The following is a 6,096-nucleotide window of genomic DNA, read 5'->3' as shown; positions in this document are numbered from 1 at the left end:
GCGATTATCAAACTTTGAAAAAACAGAGAGGAGTACATATAAGTATATAACATCCACATTTACATTAAGAGTTATGCACGATCTATTATCAAAAGTTTATTTTTGTTGTTTCAAGTTATTTAAAAAAAATAAATTGCGAAACTAATATAATAAATTTCAAACACAGCAATAACAATATCGCAATCCGTCACTAATAATCGATGTGTTAATTATTATTAATCTTTTGGTTTTTCTCAAAATTAAACCAATAATATACTACCAATATCTTGAGGAAGTATTTGTCTTTATGAAAGAACAAATTGCAATATTATTCAAAGTATCATCAATCAAATGACACCTACATCACTACATGCCCTCCAAGAAATATAGACTTTGAAACCCATTAACTAGGTTTATTGTGTCAATAATGTTTGTTTTTTCGTCTAATTTACGCATTCACTCTTTTTTTTTTAGGCTTTGAAAATTGAATAGGTATTCAAACCAGTGAGATTAGAATTTCAAAAATTTAAAAGTTTAACTAAAACTTAATTGAGGTTAAACCCAATATAATAAAGTTTGCTATGTTTTTGTAAATGAGTTTTTATTTTATTATTTTAAATTAGTTTATTGTTAAAAATCGAATCAATTCAACCGATCTACCATTAATTTTTTTTTCACCAATTTACTAAATCTAAATTTTATCCTAAATCAAATTGGTTTAGTACTCAGTTCGGATTAATTTGGCCGAATCAATCGATTCCATTCAATTCTCGAAATCATAGTTATCAGAACCGAACCGGTGATCGAACCGGTTAGGTTACTGGGTCACTGGGTTATTGGTTCAACCGGTAGGTCACTAGTTGAACCGATTGACCCGGTCTTATGTAAATAAAAAAAATATAGCAAAAATTTATAATTAAAAATTTAAAATACATATTTTTACTAATATTTTAAAAATATCTAGCTATTCTAAACAATATAGAACAGAAACAATAAGTATTTTGTTAATTTTACTCTATCATAAATTTTTTTATTTTATTTTTATATTAAAATAACTATTATTTTCGAATTTTAATAATTTATTAATTAGCTTATATCTATTATACTATTATATACTACAAGTATTTATTGAAAAATAATATTAATAGATATTATATAATTATGAAAAGAAAATAATAAGTGACTTTATAATTACTGTTAAATAAAAATAAAATTAATTTAAGAATGAGTGAGCTTATAATTAAAATTAAAATAATTTAAATAGAAGTAAATTATTTGCTTAAAGATATCAATATATATTTTAATTTGTATATATATTAGTAACAATCAAGTTGGCCTGGTGGTTAATGCCACTGTCTATAACCTTGAGGGCGGGGGTTCGAACCCCCGCTGTTTCATTTTAAAAAAATTTCGAAATTGAAACGATTCGGTCGGACCGGTCTTCACCAAGTTTGACCGGTTCACTATAGGTTTGATCGGTTCACACCAGTTCCTTATCTTGTGCGGTCTAATTGTCGGACCGAACCGGTTAAAAGTCCAGTTCACTGGTTTTCCGATCGAACCGACCGATCCGGTTCGGTTCTGATAACAATGCTCGAAATTATATATTTTTTTAGGAAAGTACAATGATTAGTAAGGATTGAAATTATTTTAAATAAAATTTAAGAGAGAAATCAAGTAGAATGTGGAGTTTTAATTCAAATAAGACATAAAATTTAGAGTAAAATATAATTTTTTGTCTTTAAAATTTATTAAAAGTTTTAAAAATACATCTAAGTTTTATTTTTCTTTCAATTTTGTTTCAAAAATTTTCGATTTGCATCAAATATACTTTTGACGGCTAATATTTTAAAAAATTTAGGACAAATTTAGCAACAAGTTCACAAGAACTTTCAACTTAAGTAAATCAGACATAGTTGTCATGCATTATTGTTGGATTAGTCCTAAATTTTCTGAAAATTTAGCTATTAAGAGTATATTTGATACAAATAAAAAATTTTATAGACAAAATTAAAGTAAAATAAACCTTAGGAGTTTTTTAAAATTTTAGATAAATTTCAAGAACAAAATTATATTTTACCCAAAAAATTAATAATTAAAAGTTAAGTTCACTTATACTATTTTCTACTAGTGTCTCAATAGGTTATGTCATTTATATATATAACAGAACAATTTCAAATAACATTACATTTCGGTGGCTAAAAAATTCATAAGGAATATACTTATATGTAGGTCACAAACTCACAATAAACACAAGGAATTCATTAATGACTTAAAAAATTTATAAAGAGTATAACTTAGAAGGATCAAATTTAATAACTCTTCGTAAAACAAATTAATTTTTAAAATGAGATATGGGTTAGTTGAGCTGTGATACACGAATAATAAGTTGCCACTGACACCACAAAAATGTTTAGCACACCGCTCTCCCATATCTACGCCAAGCTCCATTCCATATGTAAATTAAAAAGCGACTTAAGCGAGCCCTTTTCTTTTAAATTGCTTAATTTTTCATTTTTCATATATATATATATATATATATATATATATTATAATAATAATTTTATTATATAAAGTATTTAAAATATTTTTAGTAAATAATAATATATATTATTTTTAAGAATAAATTACCATTTGTACTTATAAAAGATATAGACGCTGACAAATGTACCCATATAAAAATAAAACAACAATTATAACTACAGAAGATGGTCTTCGTGTGCCAAAAGTTTCCAAACGTTGGTTACGTAATTGGTCTATTAGGGTATTTTGGCACACATAAACTATCTTCTGTGGTTACAATTGTCGTTTTATTCTTATATAGGTACATTTGTTAGTGTCTGTATCTTTCATGGGTACAAATGGTAATTTATTCTTATTTTTAAATTTATTTTAAGAATATATGTTAACAATAAAGTTGGACACGCTGATACGTGATAATATTTAAGTGTATCTAAGTGTTTTCAGAAATAGTACATTTGTTAGTGTCTGTATCTTTCATGGGTACAAATGGTAATTTATTCTTATTTTTAAATTTATTTTAAGAATATATGTTAACAATAAAGTTGGACACGCTGATACGTGATAATATTTAAGTGTATCTAAGTACTTTCAGAAATAAATTTTTATTTTTATTAAGATATAATTAGACAAAAAAAAATACGCATATACGATAACTTGGCGAAATATTCGTATTTCTTAAAATTTGAGTTAATTTAAAAAATAAATGATGAAAATAAGGGTTGGGATTTCTTTATACACCGCAACGGGGAGTGATAAAGACTTCTTTCATTCCTTTATATTGTATCTTTGATTTTTTTATTACGAGATAAATTTTTAAATAATGTATCAACGTTAAAGAAAGTAAAAAAGAATATAATGTGTCGCTTACGACTCCGTAAGATGGAAGTTCCTCGATCACATTTTTGAGATAATAGGGTTTGATGTAGTATGGGGAAAATGGATCCAAGGGTTGATGGAGACGGCTTCATTGTCAGTTATGGTTAATCGCTTGCCGACTAAATCGTTCAGTATGAAAAGGAGATTACGGTAGGGTGACCCAATGCAACCATTTCTATTCGTGTTGGTAGCAGAGGTTCTAAATAATCTTGTTAATGTAGTTTCGAATCAATACTTGGTGGAGAGATTGTTGGTCGGGAAAAGAAGTGTATGCTCTCGTACCTTCAATTCGCAGATGATACCATTCTTTTCTGTCCACCAAAACCAAAGGTATTGAGGAATTATAAGAGAATTCTAAAATACTTTGGCATGATGTCTGGGTTGGAGATTAATTTTGATAAGTCATTTATCATCCCGATGAATTGTGGGGAACACGACAAGAACAGAATGACAAAGGCGATGGATTGTAAAATGAAAAGCCTACCGATTAATTATCTTGGAATCCTTTGGAGGCAAGCCCACGAATGATGGGGCAAGCCCACGAAGGATTAGCACATGGAAGTTGTTGCTTGATAGAATTGAGAAAAATTTGAGCTGTTGGAAAGCTATCCTATTATCTAAAGTCGGAAGGGTAGTCATCATCAAATCAGTCATAAATAGTCTACCTATGTACTACTTAGGACTCTTTAAGATGCCGAAAGAAGTTGAAAAGAAGATAATTTTTATGCAATTAAGATTTTTTTGGGGGAGTAAAGAAGGAAAAACAATTATGCCAACAATAAAGTAGAGTACATACAGAAACCAAGAGAGCACGTGAGATTGGAGGTTGGTGATATCGAAATGAGAAATGCTGCAATGTTATCAAATGGCGATGGAGATTCTCAAATGAGAATGAGTCGTTGTGAAAGAGAGTTGTTGGGTGTTGCTATAATATTGAAACCGATTCCTTAGTGGGAGAGCATGCTTGTAATAGTTCTAATGGGCCATGGAAAGATATTGTGAATATTGCAAAGAACGATGTGTACAAAGAGATGGCTAAGGAGGGATAAAAGATGTGTGTAGGAATGGCAGTAAGACAAGATTTTGGAAGGATGTGTGGATTGGTGATAAATCTTTTGCAGAGACATACCCAAGATTGTTCACTATATCAAATATAAAGGAAAGCTACACTAAAGACCGTGGTGTGTGGATTGGTTCATCTTGGGTCTGGAACTTACAATGGCGGAGAGAGTTCTTTGAGAGAGAAAAAACACTCATAATAGAATTACAAAATTTGTTGGATAGTATGTTTCTTTGTGCAGATTATAGGGACAAATTGGTGTGGACAGTTGGCTCAGATGGGAGATATACAACAAAGTCCTTTACCAACATTGTTATGGGGAACATATATGGTTTGCTGAGAATGAAACACATTTTTGATGATGTTTGGCGAAGTTTGGTGCCCCCAAGAGTTGAGATGTTGGCATGATTTGTAATTTCAGAAGGACTAAACACTAAAGACATTTTTGTCTAGAGGCGAATCGTACAACAAAGATATGATGGGTGTGTGTTATGTGATGGCAAACAGGAGACGGTAAATCACTTGTTCTTGCATTGTTTTTATATGTCTAAATTATGGTAGTTGACTTTAAATTGGAAAAATATTAGTTGGATAGGTAGTAATGACATAAAAATATGGTTTGAAGGTTGGATGAGTCATGAGGTACATAGAAAAAAAGTGGCTTATTTATCTCTTTGCTATCATTTGGGTGGTTTGGAAGAATAAGAACCTAAGGGTGTTTGAGAAAAAAATTGTGCCTTGGAGTTGTGGGCGGGAGCAAGTTAGGTGCTTAGTGATACAATGAAATATTAGAGAAAATAAAAAAAATAACTAGCTCTAATAAAAATGATAACCGACAAAAAAAAGTGAAAGTGGCAGCAATGCGGCATATATAAACCAGATTTAGACAAATATGTTGTAAGTGGATATATAACAAATGATAAAGGTGATATTAAGTGTTTCATGGAAGATGTATGCAAGGAGAGATCAAGAAAGAAAACAATTTTAATAGAAGTACATGAAGCCGTGTAATTCTTTCTTGAGAATGCAGACATGTGTGAAGAAGATATAACAGTAGTGATGGATTGTAAGGAGTTAGTTAGTTAGATATAAGGAAGAGAAGAGACAAGTTGGGATTAACGATTCTTAAGGAACAAAACTAAATATATATCTCACTTGTTTCAAAACATTGAGATTGTATATAGGGTGAAAAGTGAATTCAAAGAGCAACAAAAGTAAAAATCTATGGCCTCAAATAAAACAAGCAAGTGGATCGTGTGGGATAAAGAGTGATTATTGTTCTGTCCTTCATTATGAAAAATCATAATTTTGTATTTTATTTATTGTTTATATCTTGATGTGTTTGAGTAGATTAAGTTGGATTAGATTATGTTGTTTCGGCTACTTAGATTGGCTAATTAATTCTTGATAGTAATGTCGAAGGAGATTAATTAGTTAATATTGGGTTACCGCTAACCTATTTTTCCCTTTTTGGGTCGAGTCTGTACTGAATAATTGAAAAAACAAAGAATATGTGTCACGAATATGATTGATGGTATTAACCCCGTTGGATAATTACTTATTTTATTGCATAACTAGTGTATCTATCCGCACGATGCACAAAGATTATTTATTTCTTTCTATTTATCTTTGAAATATGTTTTTAAATAAAATTTATC

At 29.7% G+C, this 6,096-nt stretch overlaps 1 long non-coding RNA gene across 1 annotated transcript in view; it reads right to left on the bottom strand.

Annotated features, from left to right (window-relative positions):
• The window catches only part of LOC110263554, a 20,154-nt gene that overhangs the window by 2,383 nt on the left and 11,675 nt on the right, over nt 1-6,096 (bottom strand). Inside the window, exon 2 of the long non-coding RNA XR_002349429.1 lies at nt 5,250-5,252. This is a non-coding gene — a long non-coding RNA (uncharacterized LOC110263554). The remainder of the gene's footprint in view (nt 1-5,249; nt 5,253-6,096) is intronic.

The sequence above is a fragment of the Arachis ipaensis genome, chromosome B01 (assembly GCF_000816755.2).
Source record: "Arachis ipaensis cultivar K30076 chromosome B01, Araip1.1, whole genome shotgun sequence".
Classification (NCBI taxonomy): Eukaryota; Viridiplantae; Streptophyta; class Magnoliopsida; order Fabales; family Fabaceae; genus Arachis; species Arachis ipaensis.
Note: the sequence above shows the minus strand (reverse complement) of the source record. Positions and strands in the feature narration are given on the sequence as shown.